This window comes from Leptodactylus fuscus, chromosome 2 (genome assembly GCF_031893055.1).
Source record: "Leptodactylus fuscus isolate aLepFus1 chromosome 2, aLepFus1.hap2, whole genome shotgun sequence".
Classification (NCBI taxonomy): domain Eukaryota; kingdom Metazoa; phylum Chordata; class Amphibia; order Anura; family Leptodactylidae; genus Leptodactylus; species Leptodactylus fuscus.
In genome coordinates, this window is record NC_134266.1 from 67461031 (window position 1) to 67476860 (window position 15830).

At 42.0% G+C, this 15830-nt stretch overlaps 1 protein-coding gene across 5 annotated transcripts in view; it reads left to right on the plus strand.

Annotated features, from left to right (window-relative positions):
* Positions 1–15830, plus strand: part of MYO1C (myosin IC) — a 104585-nt gene that overhangs the window by 12980 nt on the left and 75775 nt on the right. Inside the window, exon 1 of one of the 5 annotated variants that reach the window (XM_075263926.1) lies at positions 7566–7585. The exons of the other annotated variants lie outside the window; for them this stretch is intronic. The gene's annotated coding sequence lies outside the window, so the exon portion shown is untranslated. Of the gene's footprint in view, positions 1–7565; positions 7586–15830 lie in introns of those variants that run through there. 5 annotated transcript variants of the gene reach the window in all.

Consider the following 15830-nt stretch of genomic DNA (forward strand, 5'->3'; position numbering starts at 1 on the left):
GTCAGAAACATACCTCGACACAGGTTTAAAGGGGTTGTCCGGGATAAAAACTAATCCCTACACAAATCTAAACACTCTCCCCTGGCTGCTTTCTAAAGAAACATAATTTATCAAAAATGTATATTTACACATATTCCTAGGGCGGTCCGGGACATTTGCTAGTTATCCAGTGACGATCTGTTTCCGTAATACAATAGTCATCAGACTGTATAACTTTAGTGAGATCATGTATAATTTTATCTATACATAAAAAGCAGAAGAGCACATTATAAAACATGAGGTTCTCGCAAGTCTTCCTTCCTGAGTACAAACTGTGTCCAAATTCTGAATCTCACCAACACCCCTGCCCGGCAGGTCACACAGGCACAAGTCAGAGTTGAGAACAAGCCGTACGTCACTTCAGTCTCAAGTTCATGAGGTGAGCAGTAAATGTTGGAAATACTTGCTTAGGGCGATGGGTGTTCCAGAGAGACCGGAGGGCGCAGAAAATCTTTTACATACTGTCAGCTCAACTTGTGACGAAAAATACAGAAGGGATCACATCCTGTGCCATGAAAATGTGTGTATTTTGACTAAGACAGGTGTATGGGTAGTACCCACACACACACCCCTGATATCTTATCCAGCCAAACAGTCCCCTTTATTGATGATGAGGGGCAAGATCGGTGAAACTGGCATCTGCAGATAATTCCCTCTTCTTTCTGGAGAAGAAGCCTTTTTTTTTTCTAATTTGCATACATTTTTCCCATTGTGCACTGCTGGAGAACAAATCTCCAATTAAAACTGTAAATTTGGTTTGTCCCGGGCACATTGCACAATCCAGGAAGAGCGCCAGATTGTAACTGTAGGTGCTTATTATATCGGTGCCTGACGTAGAGTAGGGTTGTGATCCTGTTATTGGTGTCTTGAAGCAGTTTCTTTCTTGCTGGCGTTCCCCAATCTGGAATTTGCATTTCGTCATCTCACACCCAGGCAGTAGGCTAGCAGTGTGTCAGGAATGCTTGCAATGCCAAGGGCCCTCGTAGCAGTGTGACTGCGATTAGCACCCTTGTGGTATTTTAGGGGACAACCCTCTGAACAGAAGGATTGCTCAGCGCTGGAGCATTTTTTTGCATTTCATCAGGGAGTGGAACTTTCCTAAGCATAAAATGATAAGTTATTGGGTAAACTCGACACCTCTCTGCCCTTCCCTGTGTTAGAGGAATGTGGAATTTCAGATGTTTGTTTGAAAAAGGGCACAGCCTATGAGCGATATTTTTGGATCTGGCACCCATTCCTTCCTATGGAGCTAGAATAGACTTGTTGAAAAATATAACCTCCTGCTGTATGAATACACTGTACATGCACCGTTACCAATATGAGGGGGAGGTATATTTGAGATGTGCACTAAAATGCCAGGGGACTGTGATGGGTACAGGGCTGACCATTGGAGCACTGATCATGAGAATAGGGATCTTGAGTCCCCCTCTTAGAATGGAGCAGTGGTTACACATGTAATCTCTATGGTACAGCTGAAGATAGTAGAGTACTGTTGTATCTTCAGCAATTCCATAGAACTAAATGGAGCAGCAGCGGTCAGGCACAACTAGTGACCATTCAAGAAGCGGGGCTTTGCATCCCTGTTCTCATGATCGGTGGTTGGTGTCAGCAGTGACCCCCCTCTCCCACTGATCAAACACTCATTTCTGCTACAACATGGGTAATATTGGTTTCTGCATACGCTTCTAGCACAGCGAGTTACACTTCTATATGTGAATGCAGCCTTAGAGGGGTTGTTTATGAGATCAAAAATGATGACAAAGGGCTCAGAATGGGTATTAAAAAACAAAAAAAACAAAACACAAACCCACAAATCAAAACAACAATACTGAGCGATACTCTGCCGCTGTGTATTGCCAGCTCTCTGCTGAGCTCTACATCCTATTCCCTTTATAAGTGTGAAGGTCAGAAGTCGTGTTGTGGGAGATTAGGCCGCTACTTACTGAGCGGAAACCTGATGAATAAATATAAACCGAAGATATCCATTTCAGATTTCCATCTGCCAGTGTGTGAAAGGGCCTTACTATGTTTTCCTCGTGCTTGGTAAAGGATGATTTCTCTATAGGCATACATGATCAGAATTGACGCGTGGGCCTAAATGAAAAGAAATGGCAGCAGTGAGTGAATGAGCTCACAATGTTTTTCTGTGTGACAGCGTCTCTCTGGTATTCAGTCTCCCCCTCATTTTGCAGCTCTATTTTGTTCCCTTTACGTTGACTTTGTCTTTATGTTTTGTTTGTATTGCCTTGTGCCGAGGTCATGGATGTCAGATTATGGCTGGCTGAACATCCATCTAACAAAGCCTATTACTTTAAGTCATTATACAGTTCCCAAGTGTCAATTTAATAATTAATTTGGTTTTCCCTAAGTATTTCTATTAACTACAATGAGAGAGCCTCTGAATAATTCATCTCCTCTTACAGCGAACACATACGTGGTTATACCCTATATTGGTATATGGTCTGTTTCACTTTTTTTCTTTAGTTAGAGGATATGGTTCATACATTAAAGGGAGACGATTACGTCCACAACTTTTTAATACCAGAAGTCTGTGTGTGTAGATTTTAGTAGCTTTATTAGTTTCAGGGTTTATGTCCCGGACTATATTATGGGGCTATACATCTTCTGAATTGTGATTCCAGCATCCACTGATATCTTTTCAGCCATACTGTGACTTTTGATTTGATATGGAGATGTACAGAGTTATGTTTTTTTTTTCTTTTGTATTCTGTATGGTGGATGATTTTCTCTAATACATTATAGTATGGATACGTTATATAGTAGCACATCTAGCTATGACTTTGTAGTATTCAGCCACGAGACTGTGTGCTTTCTTGCAACCTCTGTACACATAGATGGCCTTACACATGACATATCTGTTGGCAAACACTCTTTGGCCAAAGCTATCTCAATCGATTCCCTGTATACACTTGTACACTTGGCTCAGCTCGGTGTGCATGTGTTCTCAGACCAGCAGGACTTTGTGTCCATGCAAAAAAAGCGGTTTCACGACGAGAAGCTGCATACGGACATCAACGGATTGCTTTAATAACCCATTGAAATGAATGAGTTTTTAAACTGACAATTGGCAAACCATCCCCAATCTGTTTTTCCTGCAATTTTGGCGGAATCACGGTGGGCGGACAACAGCGCAAGTGTAAGCACTCCCTAAGGACTTTTCAGGCAGCAGCTTAGGCCTGGTTCACAAAACAAAGAATTCCCCCGAGCAGCCGACTACCTGTTGTGTATAGGGGTCTCCCACCTCTGCTCTGACAGCAGGTGAATATAAGTATCAGACAATTACCAGAAACGCTTGATCTCAGACAAATAAGGCCGGGTTCACATCTGCATTCGGTATTCCGTTTGGGGAGTCCGCGTTGGGGACCCCCCGAACAGAATACCGAACGCATTGACAAGTGGTGAAGACTGAAAGCACTCAAACTCCATAGACTATAATGGGGTCTATGTGTTTTCTGCGTGGTGTCTGCACAAGTCATGCAGAAAGGATAGTAGTTCATGAAGTACTTTTCTCTCTGCATGTACAGTCCGCGATGAAGCGTTTCTGGTAATTGTCTGATACTTATATTCACCTGCTGTCAGAGCAGAGGTGGGAGACCCCTATACATAACAGGTAGTCGGCTGTTTGTGGGGAATTCTTTGTTTTCTGCCAACATACATGGACTGTATATGGTCTGCTCCATACTTCCTGCCTCTAGGGAATCTGTACCCACAAGACTGCACATTAGATGGAAGCAAGTCTATTAAGTGATGAGCTAGTATTGCAGTTGCCCACTGCCTTTCCTATCATTGTGTTATTGGAAGTATGCTAAACTTGAGGACTGGGTGAAGGGCTCTTTAACATGCTTCTGGATACTGCTGAGTAGTTGTAGTTCAGTTGTGTGTTTTGTCCAGTGTACTCAGACCTATGCCAATGCTCGCGTTTCCTTCCAGTAAAGGGTGGCATCTTCTTTAGGGATCTTCTGACACAAGCTTCCCTATAACAATGAGGCTGTAAATCTGTAGGACATACATGGAGCTCTGCTCAGACACTTTCCATAGAACATGCTTATTATTGGGCTGAGCTCATACATGGGTTTTAGTTGTTAACCCGGGAGATAAAGAATAAGAAAACGGCTGCATCATGTATAAGAAATACCACACAAAGGATAGTAAAACAACCAAATTTATTAATATCCAATAAAAAACATACAAGGATATGTAGACAATAAATGAATAACCTATACAAGGGGAGACTTGGAAGGTCTAAATACCAGAAATACCAAGACAAAAATAGGGAGGGGATGGCTTAAGGAGGTGAGGGTCACGTGAGGGTAATGAGAAAATAAATAAGGAAATATGCATGTCCAGCGAAAAAAACCACCTACCCAATAGAAGTATGTAACTAAGAAACACATGCAACAAGTATAATGAGGTACACAAAGAACAAGCATATAAACCTAACGCCCGCAGGATCACATGAGATGGACTAGAGCATAGCCAGCTGTTACCCACAATGCCGCAAGAACCGCTGACACTCGTTTCATCCCTGGACTACGCTCTAGTCTTGTAAGACTATGTATGATTTGTAAGACTATGCTCTAGCCTTGTATGTTTGTTTGTTTTTTTTAAACTCGTTTTATTGAAGGAGATGCAACAAAATAAACAGGGTAATCAAGAAAAACATGTACAGAACAGCAAAAAGAATAAGACATAGAAAAAACAACACTGATAATCAAAGAACTGCCACGCCACCATCCCACCCCCGCCCTTCCACCACCAGCAGAGAAGAATGCAAAAAAACGGAAGAGCACCACAGTGTCAGCAAATACACAATTACACCCATAGGTAAGGGGCAATGGATCCACCCAGTAGACGTCTCTCATCAGGGTACGTAAGCGCCCAATGCTGAGCGCATGGAGGAAACAGAATATTGGGTGCTGGGGGAAACACACCATGCTCCCCAGACCTTAGTAAATTTCTGAGGGCAGCCCCTGCCTTTGTAAATAATTTGGTTAAAGGGGAGGATCGAGTTGACCAGTTTGCGCCATTGAGACACCGACGGGGACCGAGGGGCCATCCACCGAAGGGCAATAGCCTTCCTGGCATAGAATAAACTTATTCGGAGAAATATCCGGACATGATGGTGCCAGGTCTCCTCATCCAGAACGCCAAATAAGCAAATTTCAGGAGAAAATGGGACAGGAAGGCCTAGGACGTCTGCCAGAAGATCCACCCCCCCCTCCAATAAGCCCGTACAATCGGACAATTCCATATGAAATGCCAGAAGTCTGCACGAGGGTGTGGGCACCTGAGGCAATTCGAGGCAGGCAAACGACCCATCTTGTGGAGGTGAGCCGGAGTCAGGTAACATTGATGCAAGATAAACAATTGAATCAACTTATTATTAGCCGAGGGAGAAACGTAGAGAGGAGATTCCAAAATATCCTGAAACATTTCATACGTCAGCATCGGGATATTGGTGCGCCAGCGCATCAGGGCCGGGGTCTCAACCAAGGACACTTTAGCATAAATCAGATAAATCATAAAGAACAGAAATCGGACCCCGTGGACCCTGAGAACGTAGCACACCAATCAAAGGATATTCAGAAATGGCACTCGGCTGGATAGGAGAGAGCATGACGGATCTGAAGAAAACGAAAAAAACTGGTGACTGGGAATCTCGCATGAGGCAGAGAGAGAATCAAATGTAACAAAGACCCCCTGTACATATAGGTCTGAAAGAGTACACCATACCGGGACCAAGACCGAGCATCAGGTAACCCATAAAGGTCAGGCAGACCAGGATTATGCCACAGGGGGGTTTCCTCAGGGGTGTCAGAATAAGAAGACACTTTCCGGGCCTGCTTCCAGACCTGTGCCGCCAGAGTGTGAAGAGGCAAAAGTTTGCAGTCTTGTATGTTTTTTATTGAATGTTAATACATTTGGTTGTTTTATTATCCTTTGTGTGCATTTTCCTCTGTATTTGATCTTGTGGTTTCTTCCACACGAGTGTTTTTATTAGCCTCTTTGTGTTTTACATGTATACAGAAATAGCCCGAGTCTTATTCTAGACTATAGAACACAATACAGAAACCTGAATACAGTCAGGCCTTTCTATATGATGATAGGCCATATGGATCACTTCTGTAGTGTGGCAATGAGCAGATTAGATTACCCTACAGGGTGTAGAGAGGTCAGGTAACCAGTGGGCCTATACTTATATATATGTCCATAAACCTTTAATTCTTTAGCCTGTTTCTGCTTATATAGAAAGCATTTATTTGATATTGATGGATGGATTTTTTATTTTATTTTACTTAGTGCATTAGAGATATTGTCATCACTCACTGTCCCAAATGAGGCTAACAATCTGGCTATAGATAAATATATACATATTATTATACAGTTTTTGAAGTAATTAAACATGTGCTTTTGGCAACCACTTGTAACATGTCCTGAAGTGTGGATTACTCTGCATGGACACTCTGACCAGCCTGCAGCTTCGAAGCGCCATACACTCCACACGGTGCTGTACTGTATGTCCTGACATCTTTGTCATAGCCATTAGTAGCTCTTCTATAGGATTGCACCAGATGAGCTAGCCATTGCTCCTTACACACAGCAAGGATCCTTGGGTGACCATAACCCTGTCACCACTTCAGCCGTTATCCTCTGTGGACCAATTTCCGTAGGTACTAAATGCTGTATACCAGGAAGACCGCACAAGACCTGCCATGTGGACGTAGTCTGAAGCAGTGATCTAGCCATTACAATTTGTCTCTTGTCAGTTACTCAGATTTATACTCCAGCCCTAGAGAACGGTCAGATCACTTGTTATCTCGTACTTGGCACCCTATCGCAGGTACTATTGTAGCCTAATGTCTACATATTGTGGCTGGGGTTTTCTAAGCATGTTCACTGGCTATGTGACTTGGCTGGTAACACTGTGCTACTGTAACGCCATTAAAAAGCATGTTAGCCTCACTTTTTTATAGGTAAAAACTGCAATATAACTATTAGGATGGCTGAGTGACAGCCCGTCCTACCCATAAAAAAATACAAGCTCTTCATTTCTGACTGATACTTGTACATTGGTTAAAATGTTAAAATCTCCATCAGAAATTGTAGCATTACCTTTAACCTGCTGTAAGAAAACAGCTTTGATAACAGTGAACTCCTCCCTCCTATTTATAAATGGTACAGAAATGGTGGCATGTGCATAACAAGCCATTAGAGAGTCTCTATGGACTCCCTACATAACAACTGCATGTGGAATGCAGCGGCCTGACTTCTGCTGCTGCCGATTGGGAGTTGTACCAACTTGCCCTCTATACACAAGGGTCCGCTTATTGGCCTTCAATCTGTTCATTGTTCTGGAGACTGTTGTTTTCTGCAAATTAATTAGTTGTCTCTTTCAGATAGATTGTGTCAGCCGGCTGGATGTATTAGGCAGAGGAGAGCGGTTTAATATCGACCCGTGTGCTCAAGTTATTGTCATATCATCTAATTGTGTCAGACCGGTGGAGGAGGGCTGGTGTCACTTCATGTAGGTCCCATGAGCTCCAGGAATTGTATACCTGTGTGTATATATAGCTTATAAGAGACAAATGATGTTACATATTAGTCGAAAAACCCTTCACGCACTTATCAGTCATGTTCTGGTTAATAGCTGAGCATCGGCCTCATGCACACGTCCTGGTTTGTCTTCAGTTTTCTATCTGCTTTTACTGATAGAGCACTGACCTATTCATGTCTATGGAGCGAATGCACACATCTGTTTTTTTTTTTGTTTGTTTGTTTGTTTGTTTTTAATGTGTCCATACGACTTTTTTTTTAATTTTTTTTACTCTAGACTTTGTCTATTGAAATTCACAGAATCATAGATGCACAGATTCACGAAAAACTGATAAAATCCAGATGATAAAAATGTTTGCTTGGATCCGTTTTTCATAGATAAAATACTGAAGCAGAGGTGCCATTGGACTTAGAGTTTGAATGGGGGGATACCAGATGGGTGTGGAGTAAGGCCCGTTCACACAGGGCTAGGGACTGCATATTTTGGTCCTGATTTTGACGCAGAAAGCCACGTCAGAATAGGACCAAAATGCGCCTGCCGCGGCTTCAGACAGTCACGGCTGAATGGGCCTAGTCCAGAGGGTGCTGTCGCGAGGCAGACGTCATTGCTGAATCAGCCGTGGAATCCGCCTGAAAAAAGGGCAGCTCGCTTCTTTTTTCTGTGAGCAGGAACATACCACTCAAGGGAAAAAGAAGCTAGTGGTCTACATAGACTCTCTATTGTGAGGGGGCAGATTCTGAGATGGAGTTGGCGTCAAAATCGACCCCCTCTTGCCCCGTGTGAACGAGCCCTAATACGGTATAACCAACGATCATATATTTATTACTTCATATACTGCAGATTGGAAATGGATGTAATTGGTTGAACCCTAAAGCTGACTTTATACATTGCGTTTCCCACAAAAAACATATGTTTGGGAAACCCTTTAATTTTTACTATAAGGTAAAGCTCTTGGCTGTCTCCATCTCTCCCACTGAAGTGAATGTGGGTGCGTTTTATCCGTCCACCAAGCAACACGCCTACATTCAGCTTGGGATCAGTGGAGTTTGTGTTTGGGTCGGTCAGGTATTCTCCACCCTGATGTATGGGTAGAGAATACATTCTTTTTGTGACATACTCCCTTTAACATGGACCAGTAGATGTCCATTTAACCGACAGACTAAAAAAAAAAGCTTGGATTTGGGTGACACTCATTTCTGTGTTTTTTATTGAATGGAATAGGACAGCAGACTGCATTATACCATGTCGTGGCATACAGTAAGCACAAACATACATTGCTTTACTAGCATTCAGTGGCAGTCATTTTGTGTGTCTGTTCAATGTATGCTTCGGTAGTTAGTCAGCACCGATATAAAATGGACGTCCAGAGCACAACATGAAAGCCTTATACATTGCTCCTTCTAGTCAGGACAGGGGTGTGAGGTTCTCGGCGCAAATACTTTCCTGTAAGGCCTCATTTTTACAGACGTGTTCCATCAGTGTTAGGACACGGCATTCAGCGCACTGTCGGCTTTCTAGCGGTATGTAATACCGCTCATCTCTGAGCACAGGTCCTCTTTAAATCAATGGGACAGTGTGCCGTCCATGAAGAGTATAGACAGCACATGGCTGTGATTTTACAGACGTGCGAATAAGGCCTAAAAGCAGATTTTCTTGGCGTGAAAATTACCACAAACAGCCCCTACAACAACATATAAGTTCTGACACAGTCGACCTTTTTTTTTTTTTTTTTTTTTCCTCTAGCCCCCCCATTGTTCCTGAGCAATCACTGCTAATTGGGTTGTCTATTGTCAGGTGGGTGGCCTAAGGGGGCGGCTCCATTACAGGACCAGCCACCTAACTGCAGAGAGCCTAGTTAACACCAGGCACCAAAGCTAACGGCGTATACTCAGGAATGGTGGAGGGTATAGGGAAAAACTCCAACTTCATTGGAATCAGTGGAGCGGCACCTATTGAAGGATATAAAGAGTTGGTAAAAGGCCTTCTTAAAGGCAATTCCGGTAGTGGTTCTAAAATACAGACAACATACAAATGTGTTCATTATATTTTTCTTCTGTTTACATTCCACTCCTGGTTTTGGTTTGCAAATACTGATGCAAAATACTGACCAAAATATGGATGTTCTGTATGAATGACGCCTTATACTGTCAGTCTGTGCTGTCCCCTTTCAGTCTCTCAAATTTTTTTTTACACTTTTTTTTTCTTTTTTCTCTTCCCTGGGTCTTAAATCTAAAACAATGTTGTATTGGCACGGTTAGGTGTAGATTACACTCTCATGGAAAATGTTAATTTTTTCTCTAAGAAACCTTGTGTATAGAATGTTTCTTAATGACCTTTTTTTCCTTCTTTGAAGCCTGGCTATGGCTGTTTCTATTGTTAAGAATATATTTTGTGGGAAGTCGAAATATTTTCCATATTCTGTGGGGATGAAAGAATAATGTTAAACTCCCAGGGCTCCCCCCATACCTAGAAGGGAGCGAGCCTCTGGTTCTTGAAGCAAGGTTTGTTGTTGCAGCTGAGGACTCTAGAAATTCCAGTTGCCCCAGCCAGCCAGGAAAGCAGTAAGTATATGCCAAACATTTGGAGCGGAGCTGATAGCTCTCAAAGGAAGTGCACTGCAAGTTTTCCTGTTGGCTTCCACATTGTTGGGCATGAAATGAAATAGATAGCAGAAACCTCATGTCACTATGGAATCATTGAATAGTCACTATAGTATACAGTAATTGTCTGGCAGTGTGGTATTTAACACTTAGTTAGCAAGGCCGAGGGTGGGTCAGCCTTAGCACTTTTTTTTTTTTTTTTTAGGAAAAATACAGTTTTACTTCAGGAGGTTTTTTTTTTATTTTTGTGTCCGTCACTATAGCTGTCAGTGTCAAAATGTCAGAATACAGAGACCAGTGGGGGGACAAAAAAATAGCATTATAGGAGCGGCAGGGGATTGGTAAGGTAAGAATTACTCAGTTTATTTTATAGCATTCTATATAAAAAAATAAATAAATGATGGTCTAGATAATCCACCGTTATTTTAACGTTTGGCGTTCTTATTTGTCTCAGGATGAGAGCAATGGACATAAAATGACAGAGCCCTCTCTTTCGGGTGTCCAGTAATCTTTTTTTTACATTGGGGTAAATGTAAATGAACATGTTTTTCTGAGATGGTTTTTTACTTTTATGGGCTTTCTTCCACTGTAAAAGTAAATGAACATGGCGGAAGAAGGTGTGCAGCATATTATTTATATCAGAGTAAATGAGCATGGACAGACGGAGGGGGACCGGTCTGTATCTGCGACTCTGCAACTGTTAATGTCGTCCTATAGTGTGAGCATAGCCTAACCCTGACGCTCCTGCTGAAGTGCTTTCTGGCCCCCTGCCCGACTTTGTACTTCCTGCTCCAGCAATGATGTCCCTCTCCATGATTATAGCAGGTCACATTTCTCTCCATCCAGTGACAAAACAGATGTAGCATCAACAGCTAGGCCCCCCTCTCTCTATTGTAGTTTGTATACTAGTGGGCACAACCATGTCCAGTACACACCTAACCCTAAAATATCTAACGAGACATAACAATGAAAGTATTTATTTCTGCAGACTCCTTATGTATCACATGATCTCTCTCACATCCGCTATGTTGGGTCATGTCATGTAGTCTGTTTCTGAGGAATCACAAGACTGTCTGAGAATCATGGATATTTTATTGTGCTTTATTGGGTGCTATAGGTGTCCATACTGACTACTCTTCTTTCCAAACCCTGACATATGCATATTCAGCTCAAGCTGTATCCTTATAGGAAGAGGGGTAGAAAAGTGCTATCTGACATCTGGCCACATCTCGCTGAAGGTCAAAGGATTGCGCATGTTGGAACCCAGCATTTGACATAGATTTACTCTTAGAGTAGTGTTGGGACAGTGATGGTTGGCCTGTCCCACAGAAATCATTGGCTTCAGCTGGGGCTGGGCAATTAATTGAAAAATAACCGAAATCAAACATTGGCTCAATTAATCTTCGTGAACTTGGTCAGATCACTTATTTGGTATCCGTCATTCTGTCTCGCACTGCCATAGACTACATGTCACTAACTGTACACCATCTACACTATCCAGTCAGGTTTGCCAAAATTCAGTGGCATATAAATAAGAGGCGTGGCATGTAAAAAAGGGGAGTGTCCTAAAATAATCATTCGTTAATCGTAATATTGATTTGGGTCATAATCACCTATTGGTTTAGCTAATGTTCACTTATTTGTTTGACCATGATTTATGTTGATTTGGGTAACAGTATGTGGGACGTGATGGAAGTAAGAGGTACAGAACTCAATAGGTTGCAACATAGTACGAGCCTCGAGAATAGTGCAATATCAGTATGTTGATGCTATTAATGTCATTAAGCTAATTGTAAGGCGTTTTGTATTCAGTACTTGCATATAAGTATTGGCCCTTCTAGAGGCGCCCACTGAGTACAGTAATATTTGGGAACAGACATCACAATATTCATCCCCATACAGTCTGCATTTGTCAGTCCCACGCGCCCTGGTGCACATCTGCTTGGTTCAGCTACTAATATTTGGGCATACAGTGGGGAGAAGGACGTAAGACCCTGTTATACATGATGGTCACTTATATCTCACAAAAGGATGGGGCACGTTGAAAGCCCTTTGCTCAACCTTTATTTATCCTGATGTGTCATCTAAGGATAGTTGGTAGGTTTCTATGTACATTAGTCTTGCTGAAATCTGTAGGTTTGGCCGACTTTAGCTTAAAGTGCTAGCGTCAAGGGACACTTATCTGGGACATTTATGGCATATCCACAATAGACTCTGGTCTATTCCTATAAGTGCATATGTGGTGTGCTCTCTGCTCACGTCAGCTACGAGTCACAGGTTGGGGGACACCTGTTCTCAGATATGGGTTACATAGGTGCATCCTGTGTATATTGCCATAAAGGTCCAGATTGGAATATTCCTTTAAGTACAAGTCAGGTGGAGGGACTGGTTTACATGGTATTTCTTGTTGCGGCCTAACACATAAGTGACGTGGAGTGTTTCTCCAGTATTGCTGTATACCAACCACAGCTCTGCTCTTGTTTGCAGACTATGTAACTGCATACAGTATAAGAAGATGCTGCAAATGTAATGAGCCAGATCTTCTTACCATCTCTGTTATTATGTTAATAAATATGATGGACTGTTTCATGTCAAAGGATGTAAGGGATTGTGTAACAAGCCTTACTGCCTTTGTACGGAGCTCCTTGGTGACTTCTAATACTTTATTGTATGTATTGGGGTCCAATATTTACTTGTAGATATATGATTAGGAATTGTTTAATGTCTTAGATATTCCTTCAGAATCAGATTGCCTGACCTGGCCTTATATAGTAATTTCCCATGATTAGATACCATCCCCTGGAATTGTGTTCACAGAGGAGGGAGGAAATCCTGTTTCCTCCAGCTTTGGAGCAGGAATTGAGCTACATTCACCATAAGGGCATCTCTTTCTTAACCTTTTTGATGCCAGTGAATCATACATTGCACCTTCTTATTAGACTATTTAAGCCTATGGAGGTCACCTGCAAGATTTCTCTGTGATATCTCAAATTCAGGCTAGCTGGCTTGTCTGTAGCCTTACAAACCTAGATATGATGTCAGAAATAATCCAGTCTGTACAATTGTGATCATTGGTTGGGGTTATCTAGTTTAGACAACTCCTTGTTCTAATATCTGTGCATGCTGAGATGATAATGTTCTATTATTAAGCAGAAAACTATCAGCTCGCATCTCCCTGCTATAGAGAATGAATGGACTGAATTTTTATTTGGTGCCATGTAATGCTTGGCCATCCTTGCAGTGTTAGTGAGCACTTACCTTCCTTCACCTAGCTGTAGCTTAATATGGCGGGTCAGGGCAGCTCCAGCAATCGTATTAATTCTAGTTCCTATTCAATGTGTAAATACGTCCTTCCTGGTTTATACGAACACAAAGACTTCATATAGATATGGTCAGATATTTTACTGCAATAGATACCAAATGTCCTAAGCTCAGGATCTGGAAGCTTCAAAGGGTTTCCCCATCTATACAATCCAATTTCTAAGGCTCGGTTCACATTTGCGTTCGGGCCATTCCGTTCCCCTATCTGCGTGAAATAGGAGAGAAAAGTCCTGCAAGCGACGCTTTTCTCTTCATATTTTTCGTGTTGAAACCACACACACCCTTTTATAGTCTAAGTTTTTTTTTTTATGCGGATAGGTTTTCATTCTGAGGGTCCCTAAGCGGACACTCGAACTCAGAGGTGAACCGGGCCTTACCGATCACTGTAGGTGTGAGAACTGAAAACCCCAGAGATCAAGGGACGCTGAGGGCATCTGTCCTTCACTAAAGTGGCCTGCTGGGATAATTGGGTATTAAATGACAATCATGTAAATCAATGGACAAAAAAGCTCTTAGTGCCTTCATCCTTAGCAACCAGCCTCTCTCCGAGGAGTCGTTTGGTCTGGCAAAGCAACAGCTTAAATGCAGGATTTCCATAGTTATTAAAGACCATTTCTAGCTGTATGTGTATGTAGTTTTTCCCATGTTTGTCCTGTTCCCAATACTAAATCCTTACTGTGGTCTGTATGACTGTGTGGACAGTAGCTTCGGCTTGATGCAGCTCTTTCCACTCACTCCCTTCTTTGTGTTATAGCCGCAGTCCCATCTGCACTCACTTTTTCCAGTGCAAACATATTTTCCCCATAAAAGGCAGCGGAGGTGCAAAGCTGACAGAGTAAGAAGAAACTGCTTCCCGAGCGCCTCCTCCAGCTGGCTGTATCCTGCCCGCCTCTCTTAATATTCATGAGCTCGCTCCCTGACATTAGTAATAATTGGGGATTTGCTGACTTACTATTATCCCACAGCCAAGTTTTTTTTATTTTATTTTATTTTTTTTTGTGGTTGTGTTGACAGACATTTATGCTTTTGTGTGTTTTAGCTTTTTATACCTTACCTGGCTGACCTATCTCGAAATACTTTGAAATAGTAACTTAGATGAGGGTCTGTAGGTTCTAGAGTCCTTATGCCACTATACATGGGTTACAGAGCACAATGCTTGTGTAAGGGAGCACGACACTAATCTGTAGCTTATAAAAGTGCAGCTTTATATGAAGAATTACAAATAGCTTTCACATAGGCATGGATATGGTTCTGGGAATCGGAAGGAGGTGGGATAAAGTCCTAAGCATAGGAAAGGACAATGTCTTGTTTATTGAATAAAAGTGGTCATGATGGGCTATGATCAATGGACTGAGACCCCCAAATAATGTCAGATGCAGGCAGAGAACACTCTGTCTCAATCCATCACGATTCACTGTAATGTAAAAAAAAATAAAAGCTTTCTTGCAGAAATTCATTTTCTGCCTTTAAACAATCAAAAGATACAAAGTTTCCATCTTGTTTTGTGTGAATGATGATGGATGGAGACAGAATGTGCTTTGTCTGCATTTGAGATTATATTCGTTTTTCAGTCTGTTGTTCTGATCCTATGACAGATCAATACAATGGATTTAAAAGAAGCAGATGTGAACTCTGCCTAAGATGCATGTCTGCTGAACCTGACAACCATCCATTTACTGTAATGCATATCCAACTCTTGCTCAGTGGCAGATGTCAGGAGAGGTAAGGGTAGGGCATGTTGTTTCAGTGTGCCCAATCCTTATGTTCTCTGGTAGATGGGATTCCTTCAGAAGTGCTTTCTCCCCTATCCTTGTTGCCACGCTCTGCCAAGCTGGATGTGATCTACGGCACAGATGCTTTTTGGAGGCTTCAAATGAAATCTGTGCCTTCATTTAGAGGGGTGCTTGTCATAGGGGTCTTATGTGACACCTACTTAGTTATGACACCACAGCCCGAAGACTTTCTCAGCTGTATATTTCTTTTTTTTTATTATTATTATTATTTTTTAATCAGTATTGATTGAGCAAATACCAGAATGGAATATAAGCCAAAAATAAATTTGGATCCACTTCTGGCTTTGGCTTAGAAATACTAATGCAAAATACTACAGTGTGAATTGGGCCTAAGGGTCCATGTACACACTGATTGCATTAGTGCATAGTCACATGACCGTACAAGGTTTTGTCCCCCCCCCCCTTTTTTTAAGTGTATCTATCTGTGTGTGTGTGTGTGTGTGTGTGTGTGTGAAAATATATATATGAAATTGTTGCAGATATGTTATATGGGCTAAAGAG